Source organism: Neovison vison, chromosome 14 (assembly GCF_020171115.1).
Source record: "Neovison vison isolate M4711 chromosome 14, ASM_NN_V1, whole genome shotgun sequence".
Classification (NCBI taxonomy): domain Eukaryota; kingdom Metazoa; phylum Chordata; class Mammalia; order Carnivora; family Mustelidae; genus Neogale; species Neogale vison.
The window spans coordinates 14,563,626-14,588,066 of NC_058104.1; the positions used below are offsets into that span (position 1 = coordinate 14,563,626).

Here is a 24,441-nt window from a genome sequence, read left to right on the forward strand (position 1 = left end):
TCACTGGCCTCCCTGCTCCTTCCTGCTTTTCTATACATCGTGGCCTTCTTGATAGAAATACGAATGGTGTGTTTTGGGGCCTGTCGTCATGGGGTGAGGGGGCTCTCCTCGTCTGGGAGACGGCCAGGTGGGCGGGGGGCTTTTCCTGCAGGTGCGTGCGAGCTGATGGCCGCCCGGCTCTGTGTATCCAGGCCACATGGAGCTTTCAGAAGATCGATCACGACCCGGTATAGTGAACTTTTCCGTGCCTGAAGCAAAGGGATGGTTTGGTCCTTCCTTCTAGCCGCCCCAGCCCCCAACCGGACGTCTTCCTCATTTTATTCCTCCCTTACGTATTTCAGAAAGCGTTCCCTGAGCTCCACGGTTTCCGTACCGCCTGGCGTCGGAAGGAAGGGCCCCGTCAGCCCCGCCGGTTCCTGGGTCTGTCCTGCGTCTCGCTGGGTTTCTCGAGCCCCGGCCTCTGCCTTTCCCGCCCCATTCGCTTGTGGGTTTTACTCAGAGTCAGGCCGTCCGTGTTCGGTCGCGTGTTCCCGTGCAGCCCTGAATTTCCCTCCTCCTCCGCTTCCGGCCTCCGAGAGAGATCTGAGGGCTCCCGTTCCGTCCTGCCGTTAATTTGAATTCAGCGCATGTAGCCTGTTATAAAATGCGAGACATCATCATTGGAGCAGGTCAAGCATATTCAGATGAAGACAAATGGTGCTTATTTGATTTCCTTAAAATCAGGAAATGAAAAAAGTGCTCTCTGGAGAAATCATGTTCTGCCTGACTTGGATGATAGACCAATGCATGTCCCCTAGATAAGAACAGGCTCTCGCCTTGAGGTTTTTATCTCTGAAGGACGGCCCGGACTGTCAGCTAGCTGACATGTGCATTATCTGTGTCATTTTAAACAAAGTGACCTATGGAAGGGTGCGCTGTGCTGTGACATGGTAATGGGCTGTTGGATGACAGTGAAAAGTACACACTGCACAGGGGCTGTAGAGGGGCTGGGGATTATTCTTTTGTTTAACTGACAAGTAGGCGCTTCCTTCCTCCAGCCCCCCGGAGTCTCAGCTCCCCGCGAGGGGGTCCCCGGAGCCTCAGGCGGCCGGCGTGCCGTGGGCGCTGGAGGCCGACGGGCAGCCGTGGAGCCCAGGGTCTGGGGCGTGCTTGCTGGCCCTGCAGCCGTGTAGGCCCCGTTCCCCACGGCGGCCTTCCCATCGTCCCGTTGGGCGGCCCGGCCCAGGGAGGGACCCGTGCTCCCTCGCCGTCCCAGGAGATCTTTAAAGGTGGTAGTTGATCTCAGCCTCCAAGCTGGTGGCAGTCCTCCGAGGGGATGAGCTGTCTTCGGGGTTTCACGTCCAAAAGGACATGCTTTTGGAAAAGGCAGCACGAATTCCCGAAGCGCCAGCTGTGGGCAAAGGCGGTGAGGTGCTCTGGCGGTGTATTGCGCGTGGATGTATCCGCATCAGCCCGTCTCGACCTTGGATGCACAGCCGAGTCACCGGGGGTGGGGGGGGGACCTGCAAACCCCTGATGCCTGGGCCTCATCCCTGCCCAGTTACCTCAATCCTCGGCAGGTGTCCAGCGCCGCCTGTCGGGATCATCGCCTAACTCTGGGGATTCCTAGAGTCACTGGAGCCGTCTGTGGTTTTCAGTGCTCTGGGGGCCCGGCGTTTCCTGTACACGGACAGCATCCCAGCCAGCCACCCCTCCCCGGGCCCTGAAGGCCCGTGTCCTCACGGCCCTCGGTTCCCGCTCAGAGCGCAGGAAGCGGCAGAGCCTCTGAGCAGACGGCTGGCGGTGGGAAGGGAGCCAGGGCCGCACCGCTCAGAGCCAGGGGGCATCTGGGGGGCCACAAAGGAGAGAAAAGAGACTGTACAGCGGGCACACGAGCCGGGCGCCGGCCAGCGAGGGGAGAGTGCAGCCCGGCCCGGTGGCCCGTGGTGTTCCGGCAGGCCTTCCTCCGCGCCTGGAGCTGCCGCACAGCCGCACTGCCATGCCCCCCGGTCTCCCTCCAGAGGGCTCCCAGCAGGAGCAATCAAGACTGTAATTGCAGCCGTGCCTGCTTGGCTCTGGCACAGTTAAGACTGTCAGGCTTCCCCTTTTGGACTGAGATCGTCTGGTGTTTATCACCGACGTTCACACCATCCGCCCAGACTTCTGCCGCGCGCCGGGGCCCGGGCCGCTGTCAGCCTCTTCTGTGCCAGAACCTCTCGCCCGGGCCCCCTCTGAGCCCCACAGCCAACTGGGGCTGCTTTCGTGCACTGCTCAGAGGATCGGAATTGCTAATGGGGGAAGAGATGCCACTCGGTGTCCTGGGACCCCTTCGACAGCCTCACCAGGGATGCTGTTGGAGGCAAGAGTGAGACTTGTAAGGACCCGCTGGGAGTTCTCTCCAGAAGACTGTCATTCTCTTACTCCAGGGGGGTCTGCAGCACTGGCGGGCTAAAATTAGGGCACTGTATTTCGCACAGCTGACTGAATTAAGATAAACTCTGCTTTCCTCTGATACGAAGTTGTAATTTATAAAATGATACCCTTACTAATTAATGTGGAAGTGACTGGGAGAGGGGTGAAGAAGGCAGGGCTTTCCATGCATGCGGGAGACGCACGTGTGTGTGGCAAAGGCCCTGATGAGACACGGAGCAGGGCGCCTCCGCCACCCCCCTCCCGCCGCGCGGGCACACGTCGCATTAGTGGCAGAGAACCCGGAGGACTTTGCGAAGGCAGGCGATGGCGTGGGGGCTGGAGACGGCTCCGGACGCCCCGAGGCGTCTTCGGTGTGGGGACGGTCTTTCCTCACTTGGGGTGAAGAAAGGAGGAAGCTCTTTGCCCCGTAATCGCCCAAATGAAGCAGTTGGTCATCTCCCACTCAAAGTGTGTTGCTGTCGAGAGAACAAAGAGACAACGTGCAGGTTTCCACGTATTTGGTCCACGTTTTCTCCAGTTTCCTCCCTTCCCCTCCCCGGCAGCAGACCATCTTGCTAAGAAACACTCCCTATCTGGTTATGACATCGATGTAGAGATTGGAAGCGATTCTCTCTCTGTCGCCCCAGTTCCTGGTCACTGTGTGGCCACAGGACAAAGCTGGTCGGAAGGTGTCTTGCCCAGTGGTCACGCACGCGCGCCTCCGGCGCTGAAGGCTCCGGCCTGGCTCTGCTCTCCCACTTCGCGGCAGCGGACTAGCCTCAGGGCTCCTGTCTGCCGAACGGGATCCCAGAAGCCCCGCCGCAGTTGGGTGACCATTAAACCAAGGCGCTGGGCTCAGCTCCTGGTCCGAGGTCGGTGCGCGTAAATGTTAGCTCTCCTGACGCTTACTCGGGGTGAGTGAGACTCGCTTGGGAAATGAGGAAGGCTACCCTCCTCTTCAGAGAGCTCACGACCCACCCCAGGTGCCAGAGGATGGGGGTGGGGTGGGGCGTGTGTTTTTCACTCAAACCTGAGGCTCGGCCCTCATCCCCAAGGGCGTGTCCTGTTACAGACTGAATGGAAGTGTGGGGAAATCTGGAAGGTTCCCCGTACAATGATTTTTAAACTCCTGCTCCCAAATAGCAGGCTTTCCTCTGGCCACAGCCCGGAGCCCAGAGCAAGCGAGCTGTCCTGCAGGGTCGGGTGGCGGTTCGGTGGACTGTGGGCCTGGTACTCTGCCGGACTCTGTCAGTTCCCGACACCCATTCCGGGAGAGAGGGGCCGGTGCAGTGCCTCCCGGGTGGACCCGTGAACAGGATTCCTGATGGTACTTTCCTCTCTCTGGGCTTTTAACACCCAGAGAGGGTCACCTGGCCCCCGTGACTTGTTCCCAAGAGATCGGGACAGCCCGGGACCCCGACTGTCGACAGCAGCTCCCTGCACCGCTCCCACCTCCCCTCCCCCGCCCTGTCCCCGGCGTGCACACACTTCCTGCTGCATCCTCATTTTTTGATTCATGCTGAAATGCGTTGTGTTTGATCATTTTGTGTTCTCTTGTGTGGGAAGGGGGCAGCTTCTAAGAAAAGCAGCGAGAAAATCAGCGGAGGCTTATGTTCCTAACTCCACACACACCACATGCCTCACTTGGCTTCTGAGGGGCTCCGAAGCTGCGAGATGTCGACTGCAGACTGGGCACGTGGCTTGTGCGTGTCGCGGAGGAGTCCAGCCTCGACTGGCCGCGATTCACACTTGGTAAAGATTGTGCCTCCTCGGCAACGTTCCAGAAGGAAGCTCAGAAGGCCTCGTTGCTGTAGGACCTCCGTTCGGTGCTCGGGTTTGAAACAGGACCTGCTCTGAGCGGGAGACAGTGAGAGACACTGTCCTGTTCTGCAGCTGGAAACCAGAATCTTCCCCCGCCCCCTTCCAGTTTCATAGCAGCAAAGCAAGCAGCCACCCCCCGGAAGAAGGGCAGGGACCCACGCTCTCCCCTTTTTACCCCCGCACTTAGCATAGCGTCTGGCACAAACTGGGCGATCAGTCGTGATCATTCTTTTCGCTCAGTGGGCATTTCCTTTCCTGGATATCCATCTCCAGATGGAGGGTGAGGGAAACAGGTTCAGAAAACGGACGCCCGGACTTGAGTGTGCTTTGTGTCAATCCCGGGGTTTAGTTCCCAGACTCGAGCGGATAAGTGCTCTCATCTTCCGATTTCTGGATTTCCTTTACAATTTTATTTTCTCCTGAGATGCTCCTAAGCCATTTATAAATTTGCTAGGTTATCTGGGCAGTTTCTACAATTTTTGGCCAACTTTCAAGAGCTTTCTAATTGGGGCGCCTGATTTCCTTCATGCCCGTCCACTCGGCTGCTTCTTGCCCCTCTGAGCTTTTGCCCAGGTCAAAATGACATTTTCTTGTTCTTCGAACCATCATCGTATCTCCGGCTGATTTAATCGCATCATACCCATCCAGAATTCCTGTTCCCCTGGGATTAAATTTCTACTGCAGATTATTTTAAATCCGGACCCTCGTGAAGTTACTTTTTTTTGTATCATAGAGTTGTCACGCGGAACCAGAAATTGCTTCCCTGACAGTGTGTTCGTAGCATATCTGCCCATTACTATCATGCCATATGCCTGAAAAAGAAAGGTTATAAATACACAGATTTTTAAATTAAATATAAATCAGTAAAAGGAATACTCAGGACTTATTGGAAATTGGTCAGACACCGTCAGCCAGACTCTCGTTTCTTAGACTGAATAGTGAAAAACAGGTTCTGGATGTTCTGTGGTTCATCTTGGGTGGGTTTTGGAGGATGCCCAGAAGACCTAGCTTCTGACTTCACAGTAACGAGCTGTGCGGTCTTGGGCAAGTTACTAGATAGTGCTGAGCCTTGGTTTTGCCATCTGTAAGGTGAAGCTGGATTCTGTGATCTAACACTGAATGGCCTGATTTCCTGTGTAGCCATTTTGCTAGGCTCCAACAACACGGCATCCCAGAGGGAAATGAACACGTACTTGTATTTTCTCTTGGCCCGTATAGAAAGGAGATTCTAGAAGGAGTGTCTCCATTCTTTGTTCTCTCTCTGATTCCGAAGGGGGAATAAACCTAGTGGGTAGGTTGTGGCACAGCTGTGTTGACTCTTCCAAGTAACTAAAGGAAACTTGCGTACGGGCCTAATGTCCGAACAAGGTCATTGTCGGTTTGTTGGGTCACTCATGCAGTCGTTCACGTCGGCTATGTTTTTTTCCCGAATGTCAGTGAAGGAACGTGGGCATTGCTGCCTGGCTCTGTTAGGGGTGTCCCTGTGCGTCTGTAGAGAGGGGGCAGGGCAATTAGTGGTTCAGTCTCTGCTCCTCAGTTACCCTAACTGTCAAGGAGAGCACGGGAACTAGTGAAGAGCCTGCTTACGTGATGTGTTTTAAGAACCCTCTGACCAGTAACAAGTAGTATTTGGCCTGTGAAAGGAATTCTTGTGGGGAGTTCATGATTCTACAGTCCCAGAGCAAAAGTCAGCTGCTTTCTCTTGGAATGAACCATTGGCTTGGATTTTACAGCTGACCTGCAAGAAGGTTACAAGGCCAAGGAAGAGGTAGGTGGAGGCTTTCATCCTCAATGGCTTTCATCCTCATTGACCGTTGACCAGTTGACCATGAACCCGAATGGGCAGGAAGCTCGTGAGCAGAGCGCTTTGTGCTAGTGATGGCATCAACAACACGTTCTGTGCACGTGGCTTTTCATAGGGTATAACCCGGCTTGCGTTGCTCTTTGGTTGTCAGAGCAGTCTGTCTTGTTCCTTCCCCAGGAAAGACATATGAATTTCTTTTTAGTCCTGCACATGGGTATTTGTGTATGTGGTTACCTCGGTTAATGCCCCCTTGGCAACTTCTGGTTGATAATGTAGTTACAGTTCACTGCTCCCTATAATTTTGCCGTTCTAGGTATAATAAAGGTAATAAAATCTCTGTAAGGCTGTATTCATAATTAGCCAAATTTTAACCTTTCAGAAGTCCCAAAATTCAGTGGGTTAATGTATATTACCTTTCTTCCTCTTAGTTCTTTTTCTAGTCAAAGCTACAGCTGAGAGGGTCAAATTGCCCACCCTGTATACATCGTAGAGCTTTTCCTTATTTCTTGGTCACAGAATGTAGATGCTGTTCAGTTCTTGGGAGCTGTAAATCAATGCAATTGGGGTTAATAATTATATAAGAGGAAGAAATGCCACTTCACGGTAGAGAGAACGTGGTACTATTCAAAGCACTTCTACAAATGTCATCTTCCATCACCTGTTTAAATATTTATTGTGGGGATCTCTGGGCATCTTCATATACAACACTGTTGATCATCTAAACTGCGTCAGACTTGTGACAGGTCCGATCAAGGATCTTGTCTTCTCCAGTGTGTATCATCATTTTACAAATGATGAAAACGAAATGGAAGAGGAAGTCGAGGAACAGAGCCGAGATGTGAACCATGTCTTAAGATTCCAGGATCTGGGCCCTTTTCCCCATAACATGCTGCTTCCCTGTTCATCGGGGTGAGTTGGGATAGGCCCCAAAGTCCCACCTGAGAGCCCTTGTGGTATCTTTCTCCCTGTGCCTCCCCCTCCTTCTGCTAGAAGAGACCAAGACTGTGTCTCACCTATTCACCCACAACCCCACTAGCTCCGAAAAGTTCAAACCTGTCAGTTGTTCAATGACTATTGAATAAATACAGCTGGGGCTCACTTACAACTCAGATGTGCAAGCTCTTCCCAAATGTGCGTCTTTAAATTTGACCTGGGACCCGCCCGTCCAAGGCGAGAAGGGAGATCTACAAAGTATATGGGTTTACTCTTGCAGAGGCGAGGCAGAAGCAGCCTGTGGGCCGCTGCGAGTGTCGGGGAGCTCTCCCAGCAGCAGACGAAGCACACGCTGTTGCGCAAGGAACTCGGTCTGAGTTGATTACGGCTGAGCTGATTACGGCGGGCGCGGCGCTCTGTGTGTAAACCTCTCCTATCTTTCTCTCTTTAATTTTTTTTAACTGTCATGTATATTGTATACTGATGTATAATGTAGTATTTGCCCCAGGGGTGCGGGTGTGTGAACCATCAGTCTCACACACGGCCCAGCCCTCCCCGCAGCACACGCCCTCCCCAGTGTCCATCACCCCCCGCCCCATCTCTACCCCCCACCCCCAGCAACCCTCAGTTTGTTTCCTGAGATTAAGAGTCCCTGATGGTTTGTCTGCTTTCCGATCCCATCTTGTTTCATTCTTTCCCTCCCCACCCGCCACGACCCCCCACCCTGCCTCTCAGATTCCTCGTATCAGAGAGATTAAACCTCCCCTATCTTACGAAGCCGTCTGCTCCGGCAAGTCCCCCACACCTAGCACGTGCGTCACACCTCGTAGGTGCTCTGTGAAGACCAGCGTTCTACCCGCACGTGCTCTGACGGTGATCGCGGTCCCAGAAGCGGGGGAGGGACTCGTCACCGTGGCCCGCGCAGCGTGGGGAAGCACAGGGCCTGGAACGGAGGCTCCTGTCGCAGCGGTTGGCCTGGAGCCCCCCTTGCATCTCCTGTGGTCTCTGCAGGCTTTTCCTGCAGCGGCCAGGACCTCGCGGAGGGTCCGTGGTCCCACCGCGGCTCCCGAGCTGCACCCCGCCAGGCAGCTCCACTCTGTGCCGTCATCTCCCACCTCCAGGACCCCTTGTCCATGCCCAGACACCGTCTCCCACCTTTGCAGAGGGTCTCAGCCCGGGGTGGGGGGGTGGGGGGGTGCGGGGGATCACCGGGGCCACGGGGCTGCTCCTCTTCTGGCAGCAAATGCCTCGCAGGGCGCTCTTGCGGCCCGGATGGTGGTGAGCGTCTGCCGCAGTGTCCGTGTTAAAGATTACGTATTTGCCACTAAGGGGAGGATATAGTGTTTACCCGCGGGAGTGCGGCCTGCTGAGCTGATTACGGCGCGGCGCTCTGTCAGCCAATGATTTGTCCCGTCCTTTATCATCTGTGTCGCTCAGCGACGGGCTGGCGAAGGGAACGGATCGCCCCCTTCCCTTTTTTTGTACCCATTTCGTGTAGAAAATTTGTATTTACTTTGGGAGTGTAATTCGTTCCTCATGGATAATGTGACCCTGAGCGGAGCTGGATCATGGGTTAGTTGAAGTGATATTTTCCGCTAATGGCGGTCGTACATCATTGCTGTCAGCTCGGGTTAGGAGGCAAGCACGTTACAGCTCCATTTTACCTCTGCGGGCGTCTGGGATTATTTGCCATAACCGAGTATGACATGACCGCACTACAGAGTGCATTAAAATTTTACTGGCTTCTCAGGCAAGTTCCCCAGCTCCGGCGCGCACTTCGGGCAGGCGTCGGATGGGGGGCCCAGGGGCCCTGCCTTCCTGTGCAGGGGTGCTGCAGGGGGGTGGCCTGAGCAGGGGCCGTCCTCTTGCTCTGAGCAGGAAGCCAGGGAAGGGCTTTATGGGGGGGCAGCCTGCAGGTGTGTGTCTCCCTGGGCACCCTGGACTGGCAGGCGGCTGGCTGCCCGGCGCATACGGACGCGCTTGCTCTCCCTGACGCGTAGCCCTCCGAGGTGGGTGAGGCAGGAGAGCCAGGGCGGGCCCCGGTCCCTGCCAGACCTTGGCTGATTTCATTGTGCTTGTCCGTCTGTGGTCAGACAAAGGGAAGGAAACATGGGTCCTCCGTGTGGCAGAATCCGTGTCCATCCATGCAGCGGGCCTGATCGTCTCCGAAACCCGCTTAGAAATGTTTGCCAGGATGTCTTACACGTTATCCCTTAGGACAGTCACAGTCACTGAAGAAAGTGTGGGCATGAGTACCGCATCTTACGTGTAAGGAAACCGAGGCTCAGAAACGTTAGGTAACTCACCTCATGTCCTAATGGTGGCAGAGCTGGGATTCCTAACCTCGTACCCAGACCTCCCCGACTTCACGTCCTGCAGGGTTCTGTGCCACGTAGAGATAATTCACAAGAGCTATGTAAATTGTGTTTAGTGCACTTTACGTGTTTTGACTGATTTAACCCGCACGGTAATCCTAACAATAGGTGCTAACACGATCCCGGGTTTACAGAGGAAGAAACTGAGTCACGGAGAGCTTAGGTAACGTGCCCAGCGTTACTACACCGGCCGGTGGCGGAGCCGGGTTTCCAGCCATGTTGTCTTGGCCCCGGGGGCAGTGCTCTGAGCCACAGAGCTGGGCTCTGCCTCATTGCCGTGTTCCAGTAAGCCTGAGGACTGATCGGAAAAGGCCATGGAGAATAGTAACGTGTTAGAAATAAAAGGAAATGTTCAAAGAGTGTTTTATCACTCTCAATTGTAATTCTAACATCCAACAAAATATTGCTCAGAAAAGATTTTCTGTGATGAGCTTTAATTAAGCACTGAGTCCCATTTGCAGGGAGAATGTTACTCACAGGCAAACGGTGCTTCGCAGGTACTCGGAAGGCGTGGATTTGGTGAGGTGAGGGGTAGGCGGCCGCTCGGGCAGAACGTTTCTTCCTTTCATATCGCTCGGCGTCCTTTCTCTTGTTCTTACTGGAAAGGCCATGATTACCATCTGTTGAATCATGTTCTTTTGAGCAGCTGTCTCCCACTGAACCAGGGCGGGGCCCTCCTGTCAGAGCAAAATCACGGCAGGTTCCATCCCGGCGGATCCTGAGGGCACCTGAACCGTCACACGGGCCTCCGACATGGACGTTGTCTTGTGTCCTCCGCCTCTCTAGCCCCGTCATCTCTCCCCGTCCCAAGCCTGGGACGCTCCCCTGCCTAGACAGGACAGACCAGCCGGACTGCCCTTGGCTTTGGAGGCGGCAGTGTCGTCCGTGCATGAGCGTGTCCCGTAGGCCGCACGTGAGATGAGCTGTCCCCGTAGCCTCCGGGCAGGTGTGTGAACACTGCGTCAGAGGGGCCCCAGATCGCCGCGGCTTTCCTCATGGAGAGATGGGAAATCAAGTGCACGCACAAGGGACGACACTCCCTGGCCTCACTCTCCTCCTTGAGCTGCCGGGAGCACACACTGATCTGCCCCGGGAGAGTGCGGTAGGTCTCGGGGACTGACCTGACTTTCTCCTCCAGCCTGAGATCCAATCACTCAAGTAGCAGAGGACAAAACAAAAATATTGATCCAGTCATTGAGAAGTAATTATCCCTCTCCGATGGCCTACTTAGAATGCAGCAATAATTTTAAATAATGTGTTCCCCGGGGACAGCATGACCATGTATGTGGATTGTTTTCCGAGGAGAGTCACGCTTGCACTCTCCTGCCTGAGCGTGCAGTGCTGTGCAGGTAGGCCCACTTGAAGAAGAAGGAGAAATTCGGCATTGACCGCCAAATCCAGTACAGAGCACTCTTCGTTGTATAAAGGGACTCGTCAAGCTTTTGTAGATCGACGGAATGTGTAATCTCCACATCCTCAAATACGTACTTAGACTAGAACTCCTCCAAGAGCCTTTAGGAAGTCTTTGGCTCGTTTTAGCACTCTTAAAGTTGAACAGCTTCGGCTGTATTTGTGTTTACCGGGGTTTTGTTTTGTGTTTTCGGGATTTGTTTGTTTGTTTCAAATAGCGGAAATTCAATAAAAGTAACAAGGAAATGTATGTGCTTTTGAAATTCACTTAAGTGTTGCAGTAACTGAGCCGTCAGCATGGCGGAAATACGGATGTGGTTTTTTTTATTTATTTTTTGTTTTTTTTTAAGATTTTATTTATTTATTTGACAGACAGAGAGATCACAAGTAGGCAGAGAGGCAGGCAGAGAGAGAGGGGGAAGCAGGCTCCCCGCTGAGCAGAGAACCCAATGTGGGGCTCGATCCCAGGACCCTGAGATCATGACCTGAGCCGAAGGCACAGACTCAACCCACTGAGCCACCCCAGGCACCCAAGGACTATATACTTCAGCAGCACAGACCAGCATATTGAGTGCCCTCCAGGTCTTGTTTCTACTCTGTGCCTGTCCACTTCATTTTGATTGTTTCTGAGACTTTGTTTCTCCTGTTGGTTGAAATCACGACCCATTCTTTTAGCCTCAGCCAGCGGAGAAGACACTGCCTGGCCTTTTCCACTGTAGCTACTGAAATCTAAGGCAACAACTCCCATTGGCTCAGCCTGTGTTAGGTTCTAGGTCTGTTCTCCAGAGGGACTGTGGAAAGACAGTCCGTGTTGTCTGTCAGTTCTGTTCCGGAGGTGACCTGTGTGGTGCTGGGGTGGGTGGAGGGCCCAGACTGGTGAGGGTTGAGCCGACGCAGCGTGTCCACAGCATGACTGCCCCGCACCTTCCCGCCGTGTGGGCCAACCACTCCAAGGCCCTTCTTGCCACCTGTCCCAGCTGCCTGGATCTCCCCAAGCCAGCACTTGGTAGTCACCGCGGGGTCTCAAATATGAACACATACAATACATATAATAATTACATATTGTAATCACATAAAATAGTTTCCTAAATCTTTATAGAATCACCTTAATTGCATTCACAGATTTGTTCTATCTTGCTTAAGTTGTTAAAAGTTAGAGAAGGGCACAGGACTTTAGAAAGTGGGGGAGGGTTCATATGTACATGTACTCAGAGGAGTCCAGAATTTATTAATACTTGTAATATAGTGGCTGATGTCTTAATCCCCAAATATAAAACAGTCCCCTTGGGGCGCCCGGGTGGCTCAGTCAGTTGAGTGTCTGACTCTTGATTTCGGCTCAGGTCATGATCTCAGGGTCTTGAGACCGAGCCCCACGTTGGGCTCCGTGCTGGGCGTGGAACCTGTTTAAGATTCTCTGACCCCCTTTGGCCCTCCCCCACCCCCTAAAGAGATACAAGGATCCAAGTCACTGGGATACCTGCTAGTCTGTCACTTGCCCAGAGTACCAGGTGTAACTTACTTGGCCAGAGCGGTCGCAGGCATCCGGGGGGCCTCCTTTGTGTCCAGGGCCAGACGTCGTCAGCCGTCACAGGCGGCCTCGCTGAGGCGGTGTTCCTGAGACCAGAAGTTAATAAGCTCGGTCACAGCCGCGTTCACTCCGGGCTCGTTCCGCAGCTCTGGCCATCACTGTTGGCTGAGGCGGGCGCCACCCTGGGAACCAGGGCTGGAGAGTTGACGAAGATGAGCGACTTCAGAGAGAGAAGGTCTGATGGCAGAGGAAGCCAAGGTGCCTTGATGAGTCACAGGGTCCCCAGAGTGTCTGCTGAAGAGTGGCACAGTGTCGGACTACCGGCCACCAAACCGTAGCGTCTAGGAGAGTAGTTCCGGCTGGAACACGCGGGCGCGGAGGACTGCTAGGGACCGAGGAGGGAGAGGACCACAGACCAACGGGGTACCGTTCTCGAGAGAGCAACGAGCTGTGAGGTGTGCGCTGGTACAAGTAAGTCCCGTGTGCAGACGGGCCCGATGGCAGCCAACGGTTTGCACTTGATCCACACAGGAGCCCACTGAGTGCTTCTTGTAGGTGAAGGACACAGCAGATCCAGCTTTCTGGAAGGGGATTCTGGCGGCGGTGTGAAGGGTGGGACGGAAGCGCTGGCCGGCTGACCGAAGAGGACGTTGTCCTGCTAGTTGGGGTGATAGGGAGGTCAGCTCCAGGAACGGGAAAGGCGGGAGCTAGATCTAGACGCCTTCCTAAGTGGAATGACTGTGGTTGGGTGACCCCTGGTTTAGGGAGGCGTCGTGGGTGGTCGGTTTCAAGGATGTCCGTGGGATGGGTCTGGGTTCTGCCGTCAGTCCGTCTCTGAGACTGAGCCATCCGGAGCTGAAGGTCAGTGTCTGGGTGACCAGGAGCCGGCGGAGCCGTGGAGACCGCTGGAGCCGTGGGTGTGAGTGGGAGCCCGGCCAGATCCCTGCGGACTTGTCTGCGTCTGATTTAGGAATAAATGTACGTGGGGACGATAGCCATTCGGAAGAAAATAGCCGTATATTAATCCTAGGCCCTGACGTTTGTGGAGCTTTCTTTCAGTGAGATTCAGAATGCCTCCCTTTATTTTTGGTGCTGGCAAAAACCGACAGAACGTGCCACCTTGAGCCCTCGGAAGTGTGCGTCTCAGCCGTGGCACGTGCGCACGGCTGTCGTGAGGCCTGGGTGGCTTCTTTACACTAACTGTGGGAAAGCGCCGAACACTGAGTTCCCCGGAGCCCCGTAGCAAACACTCCCAGGTAAAGGAATATTTAATCTCCATTTTCCGAGGGAGGAACTCCAGGGTAGGATGGACTGAGGCCGAAGGTCGAGGCTTCGGCGAGATTCCCACACGCCTTCTCTGGTCAGTGTCGCAGTCACGCCACACCGTCCTTCCAGGGGACCCAGCCGTCACTCAATGACATCCCAAGGTCACAGAGCTTTCTTTAAGGAAACACGGAGCAGGGTCAGCCAGGAAGGTTAGCTTCCACACCCTGGTCTGTGGTCAAGAGGGAGCTGATTTCCCCGTCCTTAAACATGCAGGACTCAGCAGCCCTAAAGACCCGTGGGGTTCGCGGCTGTCTCAGCGCGGGCAGGTCCTCGGGGCCTGGCTGGCCGTGGCCTGGGGTCCCTGCACGGGCCCCTGGAGACTCGAGGTCCGGCCCCCCGGCTGCCGTAAACACGGACAGGGGAGCCAAGCAGGGATGCTGGTAGACGAAGGCTGTAAGGTTTTAGGTCCTGGCAGGAAGTAAGGTCGGGGGTTGCTTCTGTCGGCTCTAGAATAAGGGAAGGAAGACGGACGCAGGCAGAGCCGTCCCAGCCCCTTCTTCCAGGGACCTGGAGTGGCTGGCGTAAGAGGCAGAGCTGCATCCTCCACCTTCTCCTTGTTCCTGGCCTTGAGAACCAGGTGGGCGGCGTCGGAAAAGCTCAACCAGACGTCTCCTGTGAGCGAGCTACAAGCTGCTCGGCAGAGACGAAGGCCAGGGAGGGGGCCGAGCAGGGGCAGGTTCTGAGTTCGGGACGCCCGGCACCGACACACCGGGTCACCTTGACTTTCAAGACCAGCTTCCAAGCTGGCAAGTCACCACGTACCTGGGGGGTCCTCAGCCTCCCAGGGGGCCCCCCTGAGGCAGCGGTTGCCGCGGCACCTAAAATCCAGCGTGAAGCTAATCAGTCCTTCAAGAGAGCGGGTGGTGTTCGCAAGGGTTTTGTTGTTGCCTTTTTTTAAAATTTTTTTTATTTTGAGATAATTTTAGATTTACCCGGAATAACACAGGACGCTCCCAGAGCCCTTCCACCCGGCTTTTCCCTGACATTGTGTCTTCCAAAACCGGGAAATTAACCTTCATATCGTACCGTTAGCTAAATCCACAGACCTATTTCCCCCAGTACGCCCTTTATTCCGGGATCCGAGGACGGAATTCTGCGGACGGTCGGTCCTGCGGTTTGGGTTTGTCCCAAGTTTTCTCCTGATGAGACTGAGGCTGTGCCGTTCGGGCAGGAACACCGCGGGAGGGACGGGCCCTTCTCCGTGCGTCACGTGAGGCGGCCGGTGAGGTCTTCCTGCCGCTGCTGGCACCTTGGACCCTCGGTTAACTTCATGTCTGCCGGGCTTCATGCTGTACAGTTACTGGTTTCTCTTTTTAAAATAAGGGTCTTTGGAGATACTTCGTGTATTTTACCCACTAACTGTGGTGCTCATCGATGGGTTTTGGCCAGAGTAAATACGCTGTGGTCTTTGCCCCCTGGCAAGGCATGTGCTTTTAAACCGGCCAAGGCACTCCGTATCTGGCTGAGCTCTGCGTGATAGCTGGCCTCCGGCAGAAAGTGCACGAACCATGCAGTCCGGCCGGCCAAGACACGGCTCCCGGAGGTTTGGTCCTAAGGTGCTCCTTTCTGGATGTCAGACGCGGGAGGTTAGAGGTCACGAAGCTTTGGGTGGAGGGGGCGCCTAGACAGATAAGGCAGTGAGACCCCATTCCATTTGGATCTGGATAGTGTTGTGCTGACCGTGACCTTGGCAGTTTCCCTAATGCCTCTGAGCTGCTGCTGATTTGCAGAACATCTAGAATGATAGGGCCTGATAATAGTCAGTCTTTGATTTCAGTCCCCTCCACATGGTGCCCTGCTGCTGCTTCCCACCCGTCAGCCCCCTCCCCAAATCCTAGTACACATCAGCTGATGAATGAGTTACAACCAAGTCAGCTTGCAGAGCCACACTTCTTGGGGAACAGGACCCAAAATAGGTCCGTCTTCGTGAGGCAGAAGAAGATCAGCGAGAAGTGACAGCACAGCCTGTCACTGTTCCGTGAGATCCGGGAGCAAGGCTGGGGCAGGGACCTGCAGGAAATCACTAAGCTTGAAGAACAGGAGACCCAGAAGAGCACAGGCGATGAGGCTTTACCATCTCTGAGTAGATTCACACAAGTTCCTTCTCCACCTCAGCTCTGGTTTTCCTTCTGAGGAGACTTTTCAAACAATTCCTGTGGGATTTACTCCTGTTGTACAGTGTGAGATTTCTTATCCCCCCCGCCCCCACGCTCCTTGTCTGGGACCCCCGATCCCACGAGATGTTCGTCGCACCGTTGCCAACACAGAGCCCCGTGTGTGGTGCGAACTGAAGAGGTGCAGCTTCCCCTGGTCCCACCGGGTGCTACAGGGCGTCCTGGCTGCTTTAGGACGGAGGGCACAGGGGGTCCTCCCTGCTGGGGTGGCCGCTGTCAGTGAAGGCTGCTCCCATCCACCACCCGTGAAGCGAACTGGGGACTTTACTGGCTGGGGGGTGCTCTCTAAGGATGGCGGCGCCAGGCTGGGGGGCGGGCAGCGCCGAAGAGACCTCCCAGCACTCGTGGGGGTCGGCGGAAGACACGCTTCGAGGACGTGTCTGCTCTGGTCAGAAATGAGCAGTCCCTCTGTCGGCCTCGCTTAAGCTTTGTTCTCCAGGTACGACGGAGACCGGGGACCTGGGAGGAGGTCAGCTGCGGCAACAGAGCGGCCAGCAGTGGCTCGGGCACTGCGTGGGCTGTGACAGTGGCTGCTGTCACAAATGACCACCAACGTGGCAGCTTTACAACAACAGAAAATATTCTCTTACAGAGCTGGCGGCCAGAAGGTCGGCCTCGAGCCCTGGGCCGAGCTCTTTCTAGTCCGTCCCTGTCCGCTTCCAGCTTCTGGCGGCGGCCGGCCTCTGTCTGCTGGTAGCCGCATCACTGCAGGCTCTGCCTCTGTCTGCACGTGCCTTTCTCCTCTTCTGTGGGTCGGACTTCCCTCTGCCTCTGTCTTACGAGGACACTTGTGATCCCGTTCGGAGCCTACCCTGAATCTGACGATCTGACATCATCTCCTCACTGTGAGATCTTTGAGTGACGTCAGCAAAAACCTTTTTCCTTACAGAGTTACATGCAAGGTCCTTGTCTCTCTCTTTAGCTGCAACAGTCCCTTCCTAGGAGCATAGGAAACGAGAAAAGCAAAAACGACCTAGATTTCCCCAATCAATCGGGATTGTCCTGGGGAGCTGGTGTTGTGCTGTCCCAGAGTTCTGTTTCATGATGAAGAAGTCGGGGGAGTAGCTTCTAGGGAGGCAGAGAGGGATGCCTGCCCCAAAGGATGTGGGTCTCGAGACCTTCTGAGGTGGACGGATGCAGCATGTGAATGAGTGTCCTCTCTCGCCGTGTGCAGGCGACACTGTTCTAACGTCTCTGTTTAAACCGTCCCCACTCAGCCACACCAGGAAACTACCACGGTCTTGGGTTTCCGACTCTCAGTCTGTTCCTGGGGTCCAGTGATGAGGAAAGTAGGCTTTGGTCTTGGACTCGGAAGGCCTCGATCCAGACCCAACAGCTGGGGTGACTTAACTCACCATGGAACCTTCCAGAATCTCGGTAAGAGCTCTTACCGCCCACGCCACGGAGACACGGTGACGAGGTGCCGTGCCCCCCACAGGAGCTACTGAAATGATACTGTCGTGTGAAATTCTGTCTTCCTGCCGATCCCTCCCGCCTCTGTGAGCCGTACCTCCCCCACAGACGCTCATACACTCCCTTCTCCCCTATGGCTGCCCTTCCTTTATTTTCGCTTCTGAGCTCTGACTAGGAATATGCCTTGGGTGCTGAGGGTGGAGCCCTCTCGTTCACATTCCTGGGGCTGATTCAGTCGTGAGCGGTCAGTACTGGGTGAGTTCTGGCCCTTGCGAGAGTCCTGTCGTGTTCTGAACCCTGACGAGTAGCGCGGAGGCTCCTAAAATTGCAGCTTTATTTCCTCTCGTGCCTGTGGTTAGGCTCGTGGCCTTGGTCCTGGGACGCGGCAGGTGGCAATGTCAGGGACTAAGAAAGGAGAGTGAAGTTGCCCCTAGCATCGGTGTCGGGTCCTGGCTCCGTCACTGATCGGGTCGATGGTTAGCAAGCGGACGGGGGCGGCCCGCAGAGCCGACGGACAGAGGGACACCTGGTCCAGGGTGGAGGTTGGAGTGTGCGGCTTCCCGGCAGCCGAGCGTGGGGGGGCGGGCCCAGCTGCACAGCACCGTCACCCGAGTGCCGTATGCAGAGAGACGCTTCGCGCGAGCCCGGGGACTCTGGTGGAGACGTTTCCAGGGGACGAGTCTCCACGTGGAGTGCAGGAACCCGCGTTTCCGAAACCGCCCCTGACGCTTCTAGTGCACGGCCCACGAGGCAGGGACACGGTTTCAACAAAGCACCACGAGCTCAGCGTCAGGACACCCGGTGTGGGGACAGCCGAGCCCCTCGCGAGCTGTGTGAGCGCCGTCGCTCCGCGGTTCCCCTCTTAACTCCGGTCCCCTTAGATGTAAGGCAGCAGCTGCTACTCCCGCCTCGCGGGGCTGGTGGGATGTTGAGAAGGGACGACACGCACACGCGAGTGTTTGCGTGCACGCCCCGAGGTGCCCGGACGCAATGTCCGTTTCCTTCCTCGCCCCGCGCAGGAAGCCAGCGCAGGAAGCCTGTGCCCACGGCCCGGGACTGTCCCCGTGACTTACATCCGCGGTGACTCCTAGAAGCTGTTCCTCTGGTTTTGGCTAAAGAGAACTCTTGCTGCGGGAGTGTTTCCCCCCATCGCCGGCACAGCCTTGGGACCCGCTGCCCTCCCTGCGGCCACATCTACCCGGATGAACGTGGCTGCTCTTAGTGTGTGTCCGGTGTCATTGGGAGAAATTCCGTTGTCGCTGAGCATGATCAAGGCCCGCTAACGGTCTGGTGTTTGGGGGTACCGCCATCAGCCGCGCTTCCGGAGCGCTCGGACAGGATGTGGACCTCCGAGGCACAGGGACGATGAGCGGTGCCCAGTGACGACCGGAGGTGGTGGCAGGCCCGCGCCTGCGTCTCTGGCCACAGGTGCTCAGAGTCCACCGCGGAGACCCGCGCAGAGCCTGCCCGCCCGCCGGCCTCCCGGCGCCCCCGTCCCCGGCGCTCCCGCTGCCCTTCGTGACCACTGCTCCCAGCCGCAGCTGCCCCGCGTGTCGAGGTTGGACCTGGTGTCACCAGGCTGCACGAGCCAGCGGCCAGGCCCGGGAGTGCAAAGTGGGATTTGCCGGGGGCCCCACGCTGCCCGGCCCCCCCTGCAGTGTCCCCCTGCGGCCCTCCTTTGGGACAGAGGCTGCCAGCGAGGCCTTGAGGTGGAGTCCAAGAAGCCATCGGGGTACCTCCCCGCGGTTGGTGTGAAGTCGGTCTGTTCATTGACGTCCCAGGTTTCACCAGCGCCACCTCCTGAGGGGACCATGTGCGAGATACTGCGCGTGTGTCCCCACCGCAGGGGTGAGGGGTGCGACCTCAGGGGCAAGGCCACGCAGCACGTTTATTCCAGGCCGCACGGCTGAGGGCCGGGTCTCGGCCTGCCCGCTGCGGGACCCGCTAGAAGAGGAGGGCGTTCTGCCCTTTTGTCCAGTGCCCGGAAGTACCCCGTGCCCCGTGTGCTGCTGAGGACCTGCCGTCCTCGTAAGTGTCGGAAGATCACGGAGGACGTCCTGCCTCTCGTTCCTCTGTGTCCACACCTCAGCCGTGCGCTCATCTCCGGGAGGCAGCCAGGAACCACCTTTCAGCCGCTCCCCATGCCCCAGGGAGCCCAGTCCCCGAACGCTGCAGCGGCTTTAACGTCTGTCCACATCCGCGTGCCGGCCACATGCAGTGCACTGGCCGCTGCTTGTCCCGGCGAGGAGAGGTACTTCGGCATCGAGACGTTCCTGCCGTGTGCATGGGCCGCCGCGTGTGTGTGTGGGACCCGTCGGTCCCCCGCCGGGCTGGTCGGGACGTGTCACTTACAGAGACGCAGACGCACAGTTTTAAACGACTCAGACTACAGTTAAATACGCTGAAGTCAGATTTTACTGAACAAAAAGACTAAAAGGCACTTTGGAATCTTCCGGGACATTCCGTCACAAACGTGCTCAGGGCAGAGATGCAGCGGCGAGGAGCGCACTTTGCTCCGCCGCCATCAGCCCCTGCCTTGTCCGCCTCTTGGTGTCCAGTAGCTCTTAGGCCACACTGCTCGCCTTCCCAAGAGAGGCAGAGGAGGCCACAGAAGGGCCCAGCACCGAGCCTGCCCGCATCCGGCGTCCCCTCCAACGGCCGCTGCTTTGCTGACACGAGCCCCAGAGCCCGACGCTCATCCCGTGCTCGGCCCCCCCAAGACTGCCGGGGCTGGGGGTGCCGAGGCAGCGGGTGCTGGGACCAGGGGTCCCAGGGCTGGGGGTGCCGGGGCGGGGGCACCTCCCAGGTGTGGCCTGCAGTGACTCTCCCGTTCACAGGGACGTGATTCCGTCTGCCTCGTCCAGTTTAACCCGTCCACACCACTCAGCCTCCGTATGACGCGTCCCCGTCAGGTCAGCAGAAACGATCAGCCTCTCGAGACCGCAGCCGCTGTTCCGTGCGCCAGGGCCCCCCAGCCCCGCTCCCGCTGCGGAATCCTGCGCTGTTTAGTGGCCGCTCAAGTGTGAGGACGGCCCTGCCTCCTGACCCCAGCCTCTTGTTAGCCGATGGATGAAATCTTTTCTTAAGCGGACTCCCTTGTCTATTATGTTTTCAAAATTCGAGGTTCCTCTGCACATTCTTGGTCGGCCGCCAAGTGGCCGGGCTTTGTGGGGAGGCGAGTGGCTTCTCTCTTGTGCTCCTTGAACAGGAAGGCCTTGTTGTTTGGGGTGAAGGAAGGGGAGGTGCCGTCCACCACCCTTCCCGGACTTTGTGGCTGTTTCCAGGCGGCTGGTGGGAGTTTATTCCTCTGCCTCCTTTCGGAAACTTCTCCTCAGAGACCGTAGCTCAGGAGGGAGCCCCGTCTCCAGCAAGCCGTCGCCTTGCTCTGTGGGTCCTGGATTTTCTTGCCGGGCCGGGCAGCGTCGCTCAGAAGTGTCGCGCAGCTTCTGGACGGTCGCCTCACGGTGGCCGCCGTGGTGTGTGGGGCGGCCGCCTGCCCTCTCTGCGGCTGCTCCCGGCGTGGACTCTTCAGAAGCAGCCACGGTGTGGACGGCGGCCGTCTGCACGGGACGGCTCGAGGCCCTCTTCCTTGGCTGGGCTGCGTGTCTTCCCTGAGGCCTCCGTGGAGACCTGAACGTGAGGAAGGTTGCAGGTCATGGTCCTTCCCTTCCCCGCAGACTCAGGTCACAGAATCCCACGTACTTCTTGGGATGAGTCGTCAGCCATGGTCTCCTTCGCCCGCTTCCTCCTTAGATTCTGACAGAAGTTTTGTCCCTTCCTGAGCATCAGCAGCGGGAGAATGATGTCCGCGGACCGCTGGTGAAACGGGGGCGCGACGTAGCCCTTCTCGGTTGGGAAGGTTCTAGAACAGGCATGCAGGAGCAGGGGAAGGTGTCTGGTTCCCGGCGGGGGTGCCGTCAGCTGTGGGCGTAAACCGAGCGTGTTCTCCGCGCAGCTCTCGGCTGACTCGTGGGTCTGCAGGTGCTTCGAGCACGGGTCATCCGAGCCATCGCCGTGCTGAGCCCGGCTCTTCCACACCGCGGGCCGGCTGGGTCCAGAGAAGCCATTCTTCCTCGGCTCCTTGTGGGACCGTCTCACGCGGAGCCTGAATCTAAACAAAAAACACAGAACACCGTGTGTTCGACCCCGTCCAGAGCCCAGACACCTGGGCTTCATTACCTGCACAACCGAGGTCACAAACACAGTGGCCTGGGGGCCTTTGCAGCTCGGAGGTGCTGGGCCTGCGAGACCCCTGCGTAAGCCACGGTCAGCAGAGCCGGACGGGGCGCCGGGAGGTCTCCTGGTCCTCACAGCAGCGTGAGTCGGGCCTGTGGGACAGGAAGCTAGCGTGCTGAGGGAAGGGCGTGGGACCAGGCCCTCTGCACAGTGTTAGTCCCTTAAGCCCTTACACAGTCGTGAGGCGCCCATGAGGAAACTGCCCCCCGCTAGTGAGGTTCGGACGGCGCTGAGACGCGGGGCCGCCGGCTCCGCAACCCGCCGCTCTCCTGTGGCGCCGGCTCTTCTCTGAATGCCCCGAGGTCTGGGTGCCACGGCGCAGGAGAACCACGGGGCGCCTGGCGGAAGGGGTGGCGGAACTCGATCCAGCGAGATCCCCAGAAGGAGAAGGACCGCCGCCTTGTCTTCTGGAGCGGGCGGAGTCCCTCACACACTGCGGGGCTGGCTGTTGCCGGTGTCAGTCGCCTCTGCCCGCACAGGGTGCCTCAAAATGGCCGCGCCACCGTGTTTCAGGGAGTTCGGTTCCTGTGGACATGCCCGCGCGGTGCCCGGCTGGTATCCAGTCGGTCCCACAAAGGCATAGACTGCTAGAATGATCCAGGATGCCCCGGCCCAGCTGGGAGGCTGGGGCACCTGGTGGGTGGCCAGCCCTGGTTTGGGGAAGGGAAGGCCACGAGTCGCGGCCCGTTAAGTCTAGGGAGGCGTTCGCTGTCAGTTCATAAAGGGCCTTGGAAACCTACCAGGTTAGCTCAGAGTTGGGGTTGGGTTTGGTTTCGTAAAGAAACAAGATGACGGTGGGGGAAGGTGATGGTAGCAACGAGGAGTGTTGGCAAAGCCACACACACACACACAACAGTTCGTGTGGCTTAACCACAGAGGGAAATCAAGTTTTCCCCTGGCAAGGCGGCCGTCACACGTCCTGGACTGATGACAGTGGGAACGGCTGGGTCATTGCAGACGTTTTGCTTCCGGAATCTGTCTGTGGCTACCCTCACTTTTCATCTTGCAGTCGTCCGTTTAGGATCAGGGGACACAGGGATTTTTTTCCTCAGCTACGTACCACTGTGAGCTTGGCTCGGGCATGCCAGGCCGGCCGTGGGCTCAGCAGTGGACTCCGCATGTCTGCTTCCCCCACCCCAGCTTCTCATCCTTTCCCCTCGCCAACACAGGCTATTCGAGGCGGCACGTGGTCGGCACTTGTACCGCGTTTGCTTCCTACGGGCCAGGAACTTGCTGCTGGTTTGGCACCGTCTCGTGTAACGATTACCTCTTCTTGACGTCTGAGAAGATCAGAATGTAACGTGCTAGCTTTTCCAAGGACACACCGTGGGGACGTGGTCAGATGGGGTCCCCCCCTTCCTGGGTCTCAGGAGAGGCATTTGCCAGGAGGGGCAGCTGAGCTGTCTGCGATCTCGCCTGGTCCTGTCTCTGGAGCCCCGGCGGCAGGTGGAGGTGGGCACGGGATGTGAGGACATCGGGGGCCTGACCCCGCTTCAGTCAGAACGGCTTCATTTTCATTTGCTTCCTAGACGGACCTCTCTCAGGACAGTTGACGCGGAGAAACCATTCTACAAGTAGCTTTAAAGAATAGGTATTTTTTTAAAAAGCAATTAAAAAGAAGACAGATCGGTAGACATCTAGGAGGCCGGCGGGATGGGTTAGACGCGTGAGAAAATGGGAAAACAGGTGAAGTATGATGTAGCAGTAGGGTCGTGGCATTGGCTCTGCGTGTGTCCCTGTAAAGTTCCTTCCACTCTTCTCTTTCATTATAAAATACTGGGGGAGGAACTGAGCAGATCATTTCTAAAGGTTCTTCCAGATTCTTAAAAAAACATAATTTCTGATGCTTCTCTCTGTGTTGCGTCGCTGTACAACCGCAGGCTGTGGACCTTCTAGTCACTGCTGGATTCTGCCTTCCCGTTTAAAAAAAAAAAAAAAGGTGCTGAGGAAAGCACAGTTGGTCATCAGTCACTTTCCTCTTGACCTGCCCCTCCCAGACTGGGAATTCACAAGTTGGGCTGCTGTCAGCCCACCGGAGAGCTGTCGGTCTGTCGTTCTGCAGATGAGAGACGGGCGTAGACGCAGAAGTCCCGGTTTCGGGGCGATGGGTTGTTTTGGATCGGTCTCCGGCAGGTTTCGTGGAGCTCTCCAGCCCCCAGAATTCACGGTGTCCTAGTCACTCAGTTTGGCAGAGCCTTGAGGGGAAGGGGGAGGAAGACGTGCCACCGGAAAGATCTAGAAGCCTGCAGAGAGCCCCGGCAGAAGGCAGCATCTTTAGTCCGTGGGGGCCTGGGTGTTTGCCCTGATCACAGCCTCGGCGGCACACGGGCTCCCGTCAAACCGCTCGCTGCAGCCGGCCCGTGTGCCCCTCGCCGGACCGCGGGTTGTCATGCACAAGGAGCGGACAGTGTCCGGCCTGCTGTGGCAATAACCTCGTCAGCGCGTTGCCAGGAGTTTTTCTCGGAGCCGTGCCTGGCCACGATCGCGAGCACACGGCGCGGCCCCTGACGGCCTGGGAGCGCCTGGGAGCACCAGCCGACGGACAAGAACGCACCTGCCCGCCTTTCGAGGCCGTGGACGTGGGTCGCTCGTCTTCTCGGCGCTTCCCCGGGCTCCGTCCGGTGCTCTCTGGTGGATTCCACACGGGCTCGACTCCGCCGCGGGCCTGCCGCCCACCTTTGTTCTCGTGGGTTTACCGAGTAATTAATGTCATTGTGCTCGCGCGGAAACAGCCTCTGGAAGCTGGGGACAGCCGGGCGAGGACGTAAGGACGGACCCTGGCGGGGGGGGGGGGGGCGGGGGGGGGGGGGAGGGGCTGGGTTAATTGGCTCCTTCGCCGCACGGTGGTCTGTCAACTAAGGAGACACTTAGGGAAAGTGAAATCAATCCGTATGGGTCAAAAGCAGCTATTAATGTTTAATCAAGACAAAATGTTCAGCCAATTTGTAGCTCTGTTCAGTGTCCTTGCCAGGAGGCCACCAGCCTCTTCCAGAAGGATCCAGGGTCAGCCTGGGGAAGAGGGGCCTGTTC

At 57.0% G+C, this 24,441-nt stretch overlaps 1 protein-coding gene across 5 annotated transcripts in view; it reads left to right on the forward strand.

Annotated features, from left to right (window-relative positions):
- AUTS2 (activator of transcription and developmental regulator AUTS2) overlaps positions 1-24,441 on the forward strand; it is a 1,076,911-nt gene that overhangs the window by 774,086 nt on the left and 278,384 nt on the right. The gene's annotated exons all lie outside the window — the stretch shown is intronic.